The sequence below is a fragment of the Ictidomys tridecemlineatus genome, chromosome 1 (assembly GCF_052094955.1).
Source record: "Ictidomys tridecemlineatus isolate mIctTri1 chromosome 1, mIctTri1.hap1, whole genome shotgun sequence".
Taxonomy (NCBI): domain Eukaryota; kingdom Metazoa; phylum Chordata; class Mammalia; order Rodentia; family Sciuridae; genus Ictidomys; species Ictidomys tridecemlineatus.
This window is the reverse complement of record NC_135477.1, coordinates 122,943,712-122,961,757: the sequence shown is the minus strand read 5'-3', so window position 1 is coordinate 122,961,757 and position 18,046 is coordinate 122,943,712. Positions and strand designations below refer to the sequence as shown.

The following is an 18,046-nucleotide window of genomic DNA, read 5'->3' as shown; positions in this document are numbered from 1 at the left end:
GGACAGGAGGCTGAACTCCCATCAGAGGCTCAGACCAAGGGGTCACCTCAGAACCCAGCAGAGCCCCGTGCCGAGAGCAAGGAGCAGAAGCGGATGGAGGAGTAGAAGGGGACATGCAAGCTGAGTGTGAAGGTGATTCCTTCAGGAAGACAGGCCTCAGAGCAGGAGGAGAGAGGGTGGGAGGCAGGGCTCCAAGGAGGGTTGTTCTTTTTATTATTATTATTATTTGAATTTTAGTTGTAGATGGACACAATCCTTTTATTTTATTTGCTTATTTACTTTTATGAGGTGCTGAGGATCAAACGCAGTGCCTCTCACATGCGAGGCACAGCGCGCTCTACCACTGCACCCACGGGGGTGGTTCTTTACCTGGTAATTTTGTTTTGTTAAAGACTTGAGCATGTGGTGATGCGGATGTGCAGAAAATTAGGAGCTGAAGATAGAGAAGAGTATGGGGAGAGGGTTGATGCTGATGAACCAGCTGGGGCCTGAAGAGTCAGGGCAGAGGATATATTTGAAGCCATGTTGGATTATAAAATCCCTAGAGTCAAGTGGCTAGGGAAATTATTTACGGTCAGCAACGTTTCTCCACCACTGGGCATAACTTTCTGTGCTTTTTAGTGAAGAAATATAAAATCCATGATATCAGAACATATATCCTATGGCAGCACCATATGTAAAGTGACATGGTTTGAGACAAGGGACACTAAGTCTACCTCCATCGACAGCTGCCTGCCTTCGACCATTCCACCCCTTGGTAGACCTTCCTAAAGAGTCCTGGCAAAAAGGTCAGAACAGTCTTGAAATGAACACTCGTGTCCAGTGCACCATTAATCACAATGGCTGCAAGGTGGGAGCAGCCCAAGTCCACCAGATGAGTGGACAAACACAGGTGGTACAGCCACACAGCAGACAAGTTATTTGGGGGCTTAAAAAGGAAGGACATTCTGGCCCATGCTACAACATGGATGACTCTTGAATCTTGAAGACACTAAGCTAAGCAAAATAATCCAGATACAGAAGGACAGATACTGCCTGATCCCCTTATCAGAATCCCCTAGAGGAATTAAATTTATAACTGGTGGTTGCCAGGGACAGAGGGGACTCTGGACTGAGGAGTGAACTTCAGTTTGGGCTAATGAAAAAGAGTCCCAGAGATGGAGGATAGGGGTGGTTGCACAATCACGTGAATGCACTTCATGCCATTGAGTTGTACGTTTTTAGCTCAATTCACCATCACCAAACTATGAAAACAACCTAGATGCCCTTCAATAGATGAATGGATAAAGAAACGGTGGTATATATACACAATGAATTAAAAGAGAATAAAATTTATGGCATTTGCAGGTAAATGGATGGAGTTGGAGAATATCATGGTGAGCAAATTTAAGCTAATCCCCAAAAACGAAAGGCCAAATGTTCTCTCTGATAAGTAGATGCTGATCCATAATGGCAAGCCAGGAGGCATGGGGAAAATGGAGGAGCTTTGACCGGGCAAAGGGGAGGGAGGGTAGAGAGGGGACATGGGGGCAGGAAAGATGATGGGATGAGATGGATATCATTACCCTAGGGACATGTATGGCTGCACAAATGGTGTGACCGCTACATGGTGTACAACCATAGAAATGTAAAGTTGTGCTGCAATTGTGTACAATGAATCAAAATGCATTCTGCTGTCACATATACAAAGTTAAAATTAATTTAAAAAAACTATAGCTTTTGTTATGGATATGTCCCCCTAACCAACCACCAAAAAAAATCATTTAAAGGGGCCCCTTGATCACTCCTTCTCCCCCTTTTCTAGTCTGCCCAGTTTTGCTTTTCAGGCAAGGGTGCTCCACCCAGAGCAGGACTTTAAAGAGCTGGGACCTATGGGGCTGGAGACCAGAGGGACCTCAGGTTAGTACCTACCTCGTAGAGCTCTGAATGCACCCCTTGGGAAAGGCAAGTGCCTTGCTACAGAGGAGACCACGAACACTGAGACACCTGGGCGAGCAGGCCCCCATCAGTCAGCCCCTGGGCCTCCTCCAGGACCTCCCCGCTCACCTGCTGGTGAGGGAGGTCCGGACACTGTGCTTCTGTTGTGGAGGGCAGGTGTGAGGGCCGCCCTGGGCTGGCCAAAGTGGCCTGTTCTTTCCTTAATTCTGCTGGCACCTCCGCTTCCTCCAGCCTTGAGGGAAGGAAGCCATTTTGGTGGCAGCAAACAGCGTTTTTAAACATGTCTCATTAATGGAAAAGACAGAATTGTTATACTAGTATGGGAAAACTCAGGAAGGCATAAATTACATTTTCATGCTCTCCAGCTTGAGTCCCAAGCTGAACAGATGCTATTTTTATCAAATACTTTCTATTCTGTGACATGCTTTGCCAACTTTCTATTATTAGACAAATCAGGGAAAGTCTGAGTTTGATGGCTCTCGCTCCCAATTTGGCAGGAAGGATGGTGGTTTGGGAGGAGACATGGTCCTATCCATAGAAGGAGAGAATGATAGGGAGATGTCAGCTACCTGACAACTCACCTTGTTGCCAAAACCTCCCGGAAAGGAGCTCTGTCTCCTTTGAAATGACATCCAGTCTGGCTTCACCCACCCAGATGGCATAGCTGTGGGACAGGAAAGAATATGTATTTTGGAGTGTTTACAGCATTGTCTCCCCACCCCCATTTCCTGTGAAGGAGGATTTAGTCTTGGCCAGCTACATTTTGGAGTATTTCTTGTGCAGAATATGGGAACACGTGGGAAGGGATTCTGAATCCTGCAGTTTGCAGGTGGGAGGGCTTGAGGGCCCACCTAAGAAAAGGCAGGGAGTTACCTCCTAAAGCAAGCAGAATAGATCAGAAGGTGAGAGGGTGGGTGAGAGAGGCCAGAGCCAGGATGTACTGACTTGGGGGGAATTCAAGAACTAAATTAAGGGAAGTTGGAGTAGCTACTGGGCTGTCACGGGAAGGAGTTGGGAAAGAGACAAAAGAGGACTTTTCAGAAATGTGTTGGTGTTGTGAATGGAATCCACCCCCTTCCCTTTGGCATTTTTAAGAGATTTCAGTAAAGACATGAATTGGCTTTAAAACTATATTTTATGTGCAGAGCTGCTGTTTATTCAAGGCAGTGCAGGCTGCCAGGAGGCTAGAGTCTAATAGAAGGGAGTTCTGCCTTCACCCCACTTCCATCAGCAGACTATGGTCCAGAATTTTAAACTGGTATCCTGGGCTAAGTGTGGACCCCTGGGTGTGGGTGCATTTTGTTTGGCTAGTTGAGAGTTAATTTGATTTAACACTTACTGAAAATTGGGATTTCACATTTCAAAAGTCCATGTCTACATTTCCTTGGAAAACCTGGCAATGTGAGACCCTCCTTTCCACAAAACAAATGCTGGCTCATGATCTCTAGTTTAACCCCAGCACCTTCCACTCCCATAAGGTGTGCATATGCATGTACACCTGGCCCATGTCCTGCATTTATATTTTCCACCATCTGATAATGGCAGACTAGATCATCCAGTCCTGTTCTCCTGGTGAGGACAATTATAAAAGCAGGGGAAAAAAATCTGTTGGAAAGCATCAAAGTTAAAAAGATAATGAAGAATCACAAATCCGGGTTTTGGAGAAAGACAGGTATTTACTCAGGCAAGCCCAATAACTGGGCCTCTTTTCCCCTGTTGAAGAAGCAAAGAGGCTAGGCAGCATAAGGGCAGTTTAGCATGCCTATGGGGAAAAAATTCCAATGCCCACCAAAGGAGGGGGTACCTGTAACCCCCAATTTTAGGCAAAGACTGATGAAGGACTATGCCTCAGGACTGGATAAATTGGATGTAGTTGGAATTTTGCAAAGCTTCAGCCAAGATGCAATGAATTGAGTTTTCTTCAAAGTAGATTAAGGTGATCCCATATTGTTAGTATCCCTGGGTACCTCACAGAAGCAAATTTAAACACTTTCTGGAGGAACATAACAAAATCCTATTACATCCTTCACAATATTTCTACCAACAATTTTTCACATACAATTTTAGCACACATGAAAATAACCAGGCACATATGGAAATATGACATGAAAGAGATTTAGTTGAAGCAACTACAATAGAAACAATCCCAGAGAACTCCAGTTCTGGAGTACACAGATACGACTTTAAAATAATTATGTTGGCTCTGGGTAATGAGATAAAAGGCAATATTTAAGCAATTGGCACCGACATAGACTTGTAGACCAATGGTACAGAATAGAGGACACAGAGACATATCCATATGAATATGGTTATGTGATACTAGACAAAGGTGACAAAAAATTCACTGGAGAAAAGATAGCGTATTGAACAAATGGTGCTGGCAAAACTGGAAATCCAAATGTAGCAAAATTAAACCTCTATCTCTCAGGCTGTACAAAAATCAACTCAAAGTGGATCAAAGACTTAGGCACTAGAACAGAGACCTTGAGCCTAATAGAAGAAAAAAACAAGTCCAAATCTTCACTATGTCTGCCTAGGATCTGACTTCCTTAACAAGACCCCTAAAACGCAACAAGTAAATCAAGAATCAATAAATGGGATGGATTCAAATTAAAAAGCTTCTTCTCAGCAAAGAAAACAATCAATTACATGAGGAGAGAGCCTACAGATTGGGAAAAAATCTTTACCACATACACCTCTGATAAAGCATTAATCTCTAGGATATATAAAGAACTAAAAAAACTTAGCACCAAAAAAACCTCACAAATAATACAATAAATGGCTAAGGAACTGAACAGAAGAAGAAATACAATTGATCAACAAATATATGAAAAGGTGTTCAACATCTCTAGCAATTAGAGAAATGTAAATCAAAACTACTCTTAAGATATCCTCTCACTCCTGTCAGAATGGCAATCATCAAGAATACAGGCAATAATAAATGTTGGCAAGGATATGGGGTAGAAGGTACACTCATACATTGCTGGTGGGGCTGCAAATTGGTGCAACCACTATGGAAAGCAGTATGGAAATTCCTCAGAAAACTGGGAATGGAACCACCATTTGACCCAGCTATCCCACTCCTTGGTTTTTGCCCAAAGTACTTTAAATCAGCATACTACAATAATGCAGCCACATCAGTGTTTATACCAGTTCAATTCACAATAGCTAAACTATGGAAGCAGCCTAGTTGTCCCTCAAAAGATGAATGGATAAAGAAAATGTGGTATATATACTCAATGGAATATTACTCAGCTTTAAAGAAGAGTGAAATTATGGCATTTGCTGGAAAATGGATGGAGTAGGAGAATATCCTGCTAAGCAAAATAAGCCAATCCCCCAAAAAACAAAGTCCAAATGTTTCCTCTAATATTTGAATGCTAATTCACAATAAGGCAGGGGTGGGGGGGCACTAGAGAAGAATAGTGTTACCTTAGATTAGGTAGAGGCTAGTGAAAGGAGGGGAGGGGAGGGAATGTGGGGATAGGAAAGATAGTAGAATGAAACAGACATTAATACTTTATGTATGTTTATGTGTGTGTATGTGTGTGTGTAATATGACCAATATAATTCTACAACATGTACACTCAGAAAAATGAGAAATTATATTCCATCTATGTATCGTATATCAAAGTGCATAAATGCAGTCTATTGTCTTGTGTAACTAATTAAAACAAATTAAAAAATTTTTAAAAGAATGCATGAAGATTAAAAAGTTTAATTCACAAGGAAAATAACAACAACTATAAAACTTGTACTCATTTTATAAAGTAGTTCCAAAAATATAAAACTAACATTGACAAAATCTTAAGAAGAAATGAGTAAGGATATTGATTATTTGAACAAGATTGGCAAACTTGACTTAGTGGACATACCATTACACCTAACAATTACGTAAGTCATGAAGACTGGCTATGGGTATGTTTTGAAGATCCTTGGGTTTAATAATAAGCAATAGATGTTACTGTAGAAGTTGAAAACTCAAGAAGTTGGTGACTATTTGGGGGTAGTAATGGAGAGGATGAATTGGGGTAGAATCTAATCAGTGTGGAGGAAGGAATTAGGTAAAGAGCTATTACCAATGGCTTGCCATTGTACCATAAATATATAACTATTCATCTGTTGATATTTACAAACATGCTTTGGCACCTTCCTTGTGAGTAATATCTATATATTTTACTATCTTCCTTCCTCAGGCAGCTAGACAACTTTTGCCATCATTCCAGTGGTGAGAATTCCAGGCAAGGTAATAGAGAAACACAACTAGGAATGCTATTTGAGGTCACAATTTTGTTTAGAGGCTGCCTGGTATGTCTCAATTATGCTCAGAATGGTGCCTGAAACATTGAAGGCCCCGGGTAAGTATTTGTTCAATGAATGAGTGAATGAACCAACAAATGAGTGAATTCTCACCACTGTAGGTACTAATCAGGCTTGTCCTGCCCTCATCTGTAACAGGATTTCTTACCCTTGGCATTATTGACTTCTAGAGCCAAATAATTCCTTGAGGGGGGACAGGGGAGGCTGTCCTGTGCATTGTAGAATGTTAAGTAGCCTCTCTGGCCTCACTTACTAAATGCTACTGGCACAATTCTAGTTACATAACTAAAAATGTCTCCGGAAACTGTCAAAGATCTGCTGGGAGAAAATCGCTACTGGTTGAGAACTGTTTTAGTCAACTTTTGGTAACTGTGACCAAAATACCCAACAAGAACAATTTTGAGGAGGGAAAGTGTATTTGGGGCTCAACGTTTCAGAGGTCTCAGTCCACAGATGGCTGACTCCATTGCTCGGGACCCACAGGAGACAGCACATCATGGGAGAAGGGCCCAGCAGAGGGACACTGCTCAGCTCATGGCAGGGTCAGGAAGCAGGATGTGGGGGTGACGGACCACAGGGAAGAACAATCCTTCTAGGGCATGTTCCAGTGACCCACCTTCTCCAACCATGCCTCACCTGCCTACAGTGACCAACCGGTTAATCCACTCAAACTAGGATGGGCTGATTAGGTTACAGTTATCATAATCTGATCATTTCACCTCTGACTATTCTTGCATTGACAGGAGATTTGGGGGTCACCTCATATCTAACATAACAAGGACCACTGATTTATAATATGGATTGACTTTGTGTAAGGTCAAAGTACCTTTTTGAAAGCAACTAATTCTAGAAACATTGATCCTTCTTCCCCTGAATCTCCCTATGTTAAAATGGCCTTTCTTCCTAGGTTTTCTGTCTATTTGTAAAGATTCTTGGAGACCTTACTTTTGGTCTAGATGTCATTTCTCTAGGGCCACCTTACCTGACTTTACCTTGCATCCGGTAGATCACCATTACACATCGTTAATGCCCATTTTGCATTTCCCAGTCAACAAATATGCTTCTTTGGTGGTGCTTATCAAAGACCAATTTTTGGCCAGTTGTAATGGTACACACAGATGCATGAGAAGCGGAGGCAGAAAGATCACAAATTTGAGGCTGGTCTGGTCATCTTAGAGAGATCCTGTCTCAAAACAGAAAAAAAAAAAAAGGTGGGGGAAGGGAACTGGAGATATAGCTAAGTGGTACAACACTTCTGGGTTCAATTCCCAGTACTGAAAAACAAAAAGTGCATTCTTATATTTATTTGAGTAATTATTGAATGAATCTATTTCTAACTATCAAAGAATTTGGCATGTAGCTTGTTAGGTTTTGCTCATAATTATTATCTCTAGTGTCCCAAACAAGGCTTAACACATAGTAGGTCCTCAATGTGTATTGAGTGCTTGGATGGATGACAACCATTATCAGTCAGCAATACTCAACCCTAGGGCACAACAACCTTCAGGATTTTTTTTTCTTTTGATACTAGGGATTGAACCCAGGGGTGCTTAACCACTGAGCCACAACCCCAGCCCTGTTTTTTTATTTTTTATTTTTATTTTGGAAGGGTTTCTCTAACTTGCTTAGGGCTTCACTAAATTGCCAAGGCTGGCTCTGAACTTGCAATCTTCCTGCCTCAACCTCCAGAGCTGCTGGTATTATAGGTATTTGCCACCACCCTGGCTAACCTTCATGAAGTTTTGCTCTTGTGCCTTCTAAATCAATTGTGAAAAACAATGTTACTGGTATACACCTTTCAAACTTGATATGTTAATTTTCAGATTAAGTTTATGTGCTTTGAAGGTTATTACTTCCACCATATTTTAAATATCAGAATTTTAAAATTAAATTATGACATCATTCTTTAAGTACACCTATTATTCTGTTATTTTTATTCCAAGATTCTCTTTGATTTGCTCCACAATTATATCCTTTGGCATTAAAGATATGGAAGAAAAAGTTGTCAAATGAAAAAAATGCCTAATGAGTCATTAAAGAAAGTTGAATTAAACCATCAAAGAAAGCTTTCAGTTTGGGAACCTGGAGAATTTTACACCTGAGAAAAAGGTACCTTATGAAGATTTGCAGAACAACCAGGATGTCTTTACTTTTATATACTAGGAGAAGAATTATTATTATTAACACAACCATGTTCTAAGGTAAACCAGTTTTAGGAAGGAGTATTCACAGAAACAGAGAAACTAAAAATTGATCCTCTAAAAAATCATTCTTGGTAAGGCTGAAGACCATTATCCTGGGGTAATGCAGCCCAACAGCCTGCAGAGGGCAGTGTTGGACAAGCTGTTGGGCTCATGGCTGGCTATCCCTGAGGCAGCAGAAAAGGCAATTTGGCTTGTATTCAGTGGGGGCCTTGCCCTGGCCTCTCTAGTGTGTGTGTTTGCACAGTGAATTATTCATAGGAAATGCCTCCAATAAGAACGGAGGCTAGAGATCCTCCATTCACCTAAAATCAGGGCCGGGGGCTGTAAAAACCTTAATCTCTTTTCCCTGTAAGAAATGAATTTAGAAAAGAAATCAAGGATTATAGTTATGGGTCTGAGTCAACCATAAAGTTTTTGGGTTTGATCTTAATAAATGAAAGCAACAGAGAAATTTCAACACTTATAGGAAGCAGCAGAGCAAAGTGATCAAGAGCCCCAACTCTGTAGTCAGAGGGTCCAGAGCTCTGATCTCACTATAGGCTTTCCAAAGGTTAAATTCAGGGCCATTCCTAACCTCAGCTTTCCTGGCTGTCAGATAGCAACAATGCCACCTTCCTGGTAGGCTGCTGTGAGAATAGAGACCAGACATGAAAGGTGCTCAGCATGTGAATGGCATTTAGCATGAGCTCAGTAATTACAGTGATGGTGGTAAAGATGATAATATGGAATTGGCATTTGGTCGGGCATGCCTGTTTCAGTTCTCCATTCGTGTCCAAAGAGGAAGAATCAAGAGGTGGAAAATCAAGCAATTGCAATGCTGTAAGTTTTATAAGCCTGGAGTTAGAAGCAGGAACCCCAGGGGAGGAAAACAGAAACTTAGAGTCCACCATCTCCCTCAACGTAGCTTACACATGCCTTCCAGGGTTGCCCCAATGTTGATGAGAGGGTCTCTGAGATTAAAATAGGGTATATAATTACTTGACATGGTCACCAGCTCAGAAACACCCGCCTGCCTCTGGTAATGATTTTTTCCAATACATTTATCCCCTGTGAAACCTCAAAGGGTAGCAGTCAACTAGTTGGAGAAAAAATTGGTTAAGTTGCACAAATTGCTTATAGCAAGACCCTCACTCCTTCCTCTGCTTCGCATGGGGAAAAGGATCAGGGACTAGATCATGCCCAGAGAGGGGCATGGAGACGATTTGGATGAGATACTTGTCCTTTCACCTGGCAGCTGTCCAGCCCCCAAATAGCTCGTGTGTCCAGTCCAAAAATAAGATCACATGAGCGGGAGAGAGAGAAGTTCACGAGTGCTTGTCCTTGGGCTTCCAATGGGCACACCAGCTCAGCTGCGTGATAGTGCTCAGGACACACTCCCTCCCCAAGCCCCCAAAGCCAGGAGGCCAACCTGCTATCAGGGAGGGTGCGTGGTGTGTCACTGAGCCCTTCTCTCAGGGCTTCTTGGAGCTCTACTCACACCAAAAAGGGAGCAAGGAGAGTGAGGACCAGCGAATCCAATAACTTCCAAAGGGATAAGGGCATCGCCTCCTTTCTTGAAGGACACTCCCTTCTGATGGTGATGGGAACTCCCTTCCTCCTACAGCGGCCTGCCTGCAGTACAGTGTGAATGCTGCAGCAGCGACCAGGGCCCCAGAAAGACAGCGCCCCAGAGCCCATGCAAAGAGGTGAGTGCATCTGTTTCTGTAGGGCTGGGATTGCTACAGACTGTCACCTGGCTTCAGGCTTGTGCTCAGCACAAATGCTCTTCCCCATCCCCCACGCCTTCCTCCTCCCTTCCTGGGTCTGGGCCTGTGGCAGGCTTGAGGCTCTGTGATGATGCTGGTATAAAAGATTCTCTCTTGCAGAGGCCAATTGACTCCCAGAAAGAACTAGGCAGGTCTAGTTCTTAGCGGGAAAGCAGGAAGTGATTCCTACCAAGAGAATTATCTTTGCTGAGATCCAAGAAGATGTGTACCAGGAAATCGTTAGACAAATCCCATGACAGTAGAGTTAATGCTTCATTTTAAAAAAGCACTGCATGAAATAGGAAATAAAAGGATGCCAGCCGATTCTTTGTTATTAGGCAAAAAGGAAAAACGAAAATGGGATCTGCAGAGCTCCCTCTCCCCCATCTCTTCCTGACTCCTTAGAGCCCTGCAAAACATGCCTAACAGATCCGAGAACTCATTACCCTGGTTGAGAACAACGGGAATAAAATCAAGGGTCTGGGGAGAACTGCTCTGCAAGCAGAATCAAGGCACAAGGAGGTGGAACCAGTTTTGCAGCTTGGTCTCCCCTTCCGATGTTTCTGTACACCCAAGCACGTCACATGGATGTGTGCCTATTTAGGGATGTGTACTGAGGCCACTATCCTTTGTACCTGCGTACTGTTATTCTGGACACAGACTGTGCCTGGGCTGTGGACTACAAATATCCATGCTGAGAAGTCTGAGGGCAGCCTGTATGCTTTTAGTGACTATAGACTGAAATTCATTTGGAAGGGTCTTGGGCAAAAAGAGAAAAATTTTGTTTTCTCTTATGTAACTGAAAAGCCAAGGTTTTGGTATAGTAGGTCAGGTATGCAGGCAGTGGCCTCCTGAATCTGCCCTTTCTCATCTCTTGGCCTTGTGACCACTATGTCATTCTGTTTCCAGGAGGACTTGCTTTGTGGTGGTAACATGACTGCCTGCGGCTCAGGCTCACACCCTCCTTGGAGGGCCATCCTGCAAGAACAGGTGCTTCTCATTCCCAAGGTTCCTACCCAGAGTTTCAGGATTGCTTCTCATAGATCTGGTGTGAGGACTGCACCATTCCTAAAGACCCTAAATACCAGGGGAGCCACAGATGCCAGGTTTGCCTAGCTCAGCCTCTAGCCACGCACCATACCCCAACCTGCCTGGGCCCCACACTGCCCATGCTCTCCTGGGTCTCCTTTACCCTTACCCATCCCTGCTCAGGTCTGTTTCCCCTGAACTGATGTGAAATCATCTTGCCTCACAAGGACCAGCCTCAGTGCTGCTTCCCTTTGGGCCCTTGTCTGGCTCTTCCAGAATTTTCTGCTGTCTCTCCTCTTTGAACCTGAACCAGGTGTCAGGATTATTGTTTACTGTTTGCATGTTCTTTAAGAACTTCGTGCTCTCCGTTTCTCTCCCAACTTGAATTTCACATTCATGGGAGAAAATTAAGTTTTGTCTCTAGTCTTGTCTGTGCTAGTTAACAAAGAGTAGGTGCCCAAGTAAGCGAGTCTAATTCAATTGGCCAATAGAGAATGAACCTCCCTAAACAGGAAGGATGGCTAGATTGCTCAGGCCCTAAATTCTGGCTTTAAAAGTAGTTTCCTGACTGTGGCAGACATTGAGTTCAGAATGCCCCCAGAGGTGTCATCTCAGCACTCCTTCTGGCAACCCTACCAGGCAGGTACTGTTATTGTCCCATTTAGCAAATAGGGAAACTGAGTCTCAAATAAGGAAGTCACTGTCCTAGAACATATAGCCAGGAAGTGGGGACGCTGGGGTTAGAACTCAGACAAGCCTATCATCTCATTTCCTATTCCAGTCATCATTTACATGCTAATTAGTCAGAGTTCCTGCTGCAGAGGGGTGGGCTGCAGTGATTGTTCAGATGGCCTGAGGAAGCTCAGCTATTTCTCCCACCCTTCTGCCACCTGGCCTTTCAGTGCCTCTATGGGGGGGGAGGTTCTTATTAGATTCTACCCAGGGGTGCGAGTACAGGCCCCTGCCCCAGAGCCATCAAAGGGTCAAGGGGTCAGGGATTTCACAAAAGGAGGTGCCTCTGGAGCTCTGTAGAGAGCCAGGTGCTTTTTAATTAGTGGGAAAACGTTGGCTGGAGCAGGCTTTAGAATGTGAACTTGCTCCTCTGGCCACCCGTCACAAGGCATGAACCTGCACTTTCCCCTGCCCCTGACTAGGGTGACCAAGCTGGGGACTTTGCCTCAAAGGCAGCTGACAGGATTTGGATGGCAACAAAATTCTGATCTCAAAGGAAACCAAAATATTGAGAAAACATGTTTATTATACCCACTATGCCCTTACATTACAAGCCACAGGCCTCTGGCTGTGTTGACAAAACCCTGGTCTGAGCGCATGCTGTGAATTGGACATGCACGAGCCTGTTCATATGAGTTCGTGTCTTCAAAAGAGCAGATCCTATTTGATTTACGTCATTTTATTTATCTTCACAACATCCTGTGAGAGGGCCAAAGAACTGGTGTTCTCACCTGCCTTGCCTCTATTGATGGCACATCCGAGGCAGTGAGACTGAGCACGTCTTGAGACTGTACCCCAGGTCCCAGACTGGGAATGGAAGTTTTCCGAGGTCTTTAGGATCCAGGTCTGCTGGCTTCTCCATGAGGTTAAGATAGGTGATAAGTAAATAAATAAACACACAAATATGTGTATATGTATTACATAACATCATATGTCATGTGTTACATATATCATATATGCAATATACACACTTATATATTATTTATCATACATTATGTGTATATGTATATATACGTTATACCTACATAGATGTATATAAATTATATCTATATAAAATATATACATATGATCCTTAAGATAAAAAAACACAAGAGAAATGAAAACTTGTTTATACAAAGTCTATGTTCATACAAAGACTTGCCATGAACATTCACAACAGATTTGTGTGTGTGTGCGTGTGTGTGTGTTACTAGGGATTGAACTCAGGGGCACTCTACCAGCCCTTTTTCTCATCTTTTATTTTGAGACAGAATCTCCCCATGTTGCCAGGTTGACCTTGAATTTGGATTCTCCTGCCTCAGCTTTCAGAATAGCTGGAATTACAGTTGTGGATTATTGTACCTGGGAATAGCAGCATTATTGAAATAACCAGACGGAGGGAACAGTGCAAATATAGACTAGCTGATGAATGGATCAATAAAATGTATTGCATTCATACAATGAAATATTTAGCAATAAAAAGGAAACAAATTTTGATATGCTACAACATAGGTAAAACTTGAAGACATTATGCTAAGGGGAAAAGTTCATATTGTATGGTTCTGTTTATAGGAAATGGTCAGAACAGGAAAATCTATAAAAAGTAGCTTAGTGGTTGCCTGAATCTGAAAGGAAGCAGAAATGGGGAATGACTATTCACGGGTTTAGGGGTTCTTTTTGGGTGACAAAAATATTCTGAAATGATAGTGATGAGGGTTACCCAGCTTTGTGAAAATACCCAGTTTGTCCACTTTAAATGGATGAGAAATATGATATGTGATTTATAACTCAATATAGTTGTTTAAAAAACATCTCAATCCAAGATGGGCTGGGTGGGCTTGGTGGTGCATGCCTGTAATCTCAGTGATATGGGAGGCTGAGTCAAGGGGATTCTAAGTCCGAGGCCAGCCTCAGCAATTTAGGAAGGGCTACAGATGTAGCTCAGTGGTAAGTACCCCTGGGTTCAATCCTCAGTACCAAAAAAAAAAAAAAAAAATCCCAAACCACTGCTAGTGGAATCATGAACTTAGTGACAATTTTGCTGAAGGATGTAGTCCTACCCTGTCTGCTCTGATAAGCTCACGTCTTGCTCCATAGAGGTTGGCCACAGACCACTCACATAATTCCAGTGGAAAGACAATAGATGGAACAGATGGCGCCATAGATTTCTCCCTGGAGGCTGAACCAAGAAGATCACCACTCCCTTTTGTAAAGGTCATTATAAATTTTATGGAATCAATCTCATTCTATTTTCACTTCTGGGTTTCAAATCATGCTGCAAAAAGTATTCCCCATTCTAAGGTGATAAATCTCATTAATGTTTTCCTCTAAGATCATTCTTCTTATAGTTAGTCCTCCGATTAAATCAGGGATTTAAATAACCAATGGGATCCAGACTGGTTTTGTTTGTTTTGCCAATAGCAAGCCAGTTATTAAATCAGGAGTTGGGGCATCTTCTAACTTCCTGAAATTAAACATAAAAATGTGTGTGAGAGTGTGTGGATGTGTGGACGTGTGTGTGCGGCATGTGTACCCACATTTATTTTCCTGAGGAATGGGGTTGTAGATCTTGTCAGATGTTCGAGGGATTTTGTGACTTGGAAAGACCACTGGGTTTTATCCATTTCACAACCTGGTGGGGTCCAGGTACTGTACGTGGTTAGAATGTTCCAGTGCATTGAGGCTGAATCTGAAACCAGATTTACAATGCTGAGCCGTGGCAGGGGAGGTCTGTCTGACTACTCCTGGGGAGGTCCTCTGTCACATTCCACAGGAGCAGCACCATCTTTTGGCTTGACCACCTGCTGAGGCAGGGGACAAAGAGTGACTGTCACTGGCTCCTCTTGGGCCTATAAAGCTTTAGAGTTTTAATATCCAGCTGACAAATCCAAGGAGCAGATTAACCATGTTATCTGACAAAACTCAGGACTTTCCTGTCACAGAAAATGTTGCTACAAAGAAGTGGCACAGCCTCATGTGCAGGCCTTGCACAAAGAGGTACAGGCAATGCCCACAGTGTGCCGGGCATTGTCCAGACTGGTGGCTCTCCAAGCACTGTCACCGCATCAGCAACTGGAGAACTTGTTAGAAAGGCAAATTCTAATGTGATGGGTCCATCCAAGACCTACCGAATTAGAAACCCAGCAATCTCTATTTTTTATAATTAGTTTATTAATTTTAATTAGGTATATATGACAGCAGAATGCCTTTTGATTCATTGAACACAATTGCAGCACAACTTTTCATTTCTCTGTACACGATGTAGCATCGCACCATATGTACAGTCATACATGTACCTGGGTAATGATGTCCATCTCATTCCACCATCTTTCCTGCCCCCATGCCCCCTCCCCACCCCTTCCACCCCTTTGCCCAATCAAAGTTTCTCCATTTTCCCCATGACCCCCCTCCCCCCATTATGGATCAGCATCCACTTATCAGAGAGAACATTCGGCCTTTGGTTTTTGGGGATTGGCTTACTTCATACTAAACAATCTCTATTTTAACAACCCTCAAGGTGAGTCTAGTGCACATCCAGGTTTGTGAAACACTTGGTGTACAACAGCAAAGAGATAAAGTCCCCGCTCTCATGGAGTTTCAGTAGGCATGGCAGGGGTGATTAAAAACAAACATTTTATGAATGTTAAAATTTTCAGATATTTATAAGTTCTGTGAAAAAAAAAAAAGAAAGCAGGTGGATGTGGAGGACAGTGAGGAGGGGTGAGTTTAGAACAGGTGGTCAGGCAGGAGATGGTCTGAGCTGAGACCAGAAGGACAAGAAAAAGCCAGCCATGCAAGGAATCTAGCAGCAGAAAATAAATGTGTACATTCCAGTAGAGGAAACAGATAGCAAATGCAAAGGTCCTGGGGTATGACCAAGCTTGGCTCATAGAAGGAGGGATGTCACTAGAGCACAGTGAGCAAAGGATAATGCATAGGGAGTAAACTTGGAGAGGCTTGAACTTAGTGTTCAAGCTTAGTTCTTGCTGTCAGTGCAAGGGAAAGGCATTGGACAGTTTTGAACAAAGAAGGATGTAATGTAATTTACCTTTTCCCAATGAACTTCTAGAATGAACTATAAAAGCTAAGGGCAGAAGCGGGAGGCAAGTTAGGGGGCTGTTGAAGTAATTCAGGCAAGAAATACTGACGCTTGAATGGACTGATTTGCAAAGATCTATTATTAAGTGAAAAAAAAATGATGCAGGGCATTGTACACAGTAAACTATTTTTAAACAGACACACAGACACACACACACACACACACACACACACACATTTCCCCTGAAAAGACCCCCCACCCTCACACAAAATTAATAGTGGTTATTTTGGGGGAAGAAGAGGGTTCCTGAGGATCACGTTATACTTCTCTGTACATTAAGCCTTTTTATCATGTACATGAAGTTTTCCTTTTATTTAAGAATAAAATATTTTAAAATAGAATACGCAATGAGTGTTCAACACCAGGGAGAAGCAGCCCACGTCCGTGGGTAGGCCCCTTTCCGAGCATCGCGCCTGGACGTTGGTGGAGATCTGGCTGACAAACTGGGGCAAAGTCCCATTCTTGGGTTACTGTCGGACTGGGACAAGGCGTCTCTGTTCTTGAGAGCCACCGGACCCAGTTTCTGTCCTGCGCCTCTGGTGCTGGGTCAGGTCTCCTTGGACAATGACTGCCATTTCCCGTCCGTGTCTGCAGCATTTCCCAGGGCCCTCCATCCTCTTGGCAGCTGGCGCACCAGGATGCCAGGATGCCCTTCATTTAACTGCCTGATTGGACATAAACAGAAGGAAATGCTCTGTTGGGGAAAGAGAGTGGCATGCAGCATCTGATTTCTCCTGTCAGCTGATTAGGATTTGTTGTGCCTGAACAAGGTTGAATGAGATTAGGAAGAAAACACACTGGGCCTGGTGTGCGTTTCACAGAATGGCATCATTTTCTGTAAACAGGAGGAATGAAGGGGGAAATTGTAAAGCAAATATCCAATGTCAGTCTGAAGATTCAAGGACAACTCTGTTGTTATGCATGACTGAAAAGCACAACAACAATAAAAAGACTCAAGGACAAGTTGCCTGGCTATGTTATATGCCAGGAGAGGAAGAAAACATCGGGGCCATTCTGAACCCTGCTCTGTCTACCCATCATGCTCTGCTCCTGCTTTCATGTTGGTGAAGTTAAAAGGCGAGGGTTTTAGGTCTGATTTTTCAGAGGCTCTGCAATGTCCCTTTCTTCCTTTGTCACCCTTCTAAAGCTCTCACGAAAGGTTTGGAGCTACTTTGTGAAATAGTTACTGCCTAGGTGCTCCATGTCCAATCTTTTTCTTGGGATGTGGAAGCAGGCCTCTCCTCCAGTACCAGTCCCCCTGGTTCAGATGGCGGGACCCTGGCAAGCCCACATCTCTACGTAGAAACATCCCGGGATTTTTGTTTGTTCCTGAATCCATTCTTTTCTTCGTCTCTCTGCAGTGGTAGTTTGGTTCTTATATTTGGTTTTATCATAGCAGAAATAGCCTTTAAAGTAGTATAAGAGCTTTGGGGGAAGATACACTCTCTGTAACTTATGCTGTATGGGATCTAGTATACTGTGGCTACTTAATTAGTGTCTTTCACAGCTATTATTTCCACAAACTATTTCCTGGCTAAGAGATGAAGGGTTATTCCGACACCAGACTTTTCTACTAGGTAATCTCAGAGTCCCTCCCTACTCTAAATAACAGTGGGGCTAAAAGCATCCACATTATCATGTCTTAGGACTTAAGAAAAAAAAAACTTCAATGTATATTACTTAAGAGATAAATATAGATCCTTGACACAGAAGTTGAAATAAATATTGAAATTGAGGGATGTTAAAATGAAATTTTAAGAAATTTCAACATTGAGAGAAATTATATTACAGTAAATATGTTAAGAAACTGAGGAATCCTTATTTACTACTATTTGGATCATGACATTGCTGAATACCCAACAAATAGTAGAGACTGATATGTGTGTTAGTAGCCAGGATTACATTTGCCTAAAAACTGTGTGTGTGTGTGTGTGTGTGTGTGTGTGTGCGCGCGTGCGCGCACGCGCACGCTAAATAGTGTTTCACAACTGCATATAATA

The 18,046-nt window shown here is 42.9% G+C and overlaps 1 protein-coding gene across 4 annotated transcripts in view; it reads left to right on the top strand.

Moving 5' to 3' along the window:
* Positions 1-9,782: 9,782 nt before the first annotated feature.
* Positions 9,783-18,046, top strand: part of Fgf1 (fibroblast growth factor 1) — a 94,423-nt gene continuing 86,159 nt past the window's right edge. For 2 of the 4 annotated variants that reach the window (XM_005324228.5, XM_078047039.1), the window contains exon 1: positions 9,785-10,147. The gene's annotated coding sequence lies outside the window, so the exon portion shown is untranslated. Of the gene's footprint in view, positions 10,148-18,046 lie in introns of all 4 variants that reach the window. The other 2 variants (XM_040271871.2, XM_005324227.5) reach the window with 2 other exon arrangements.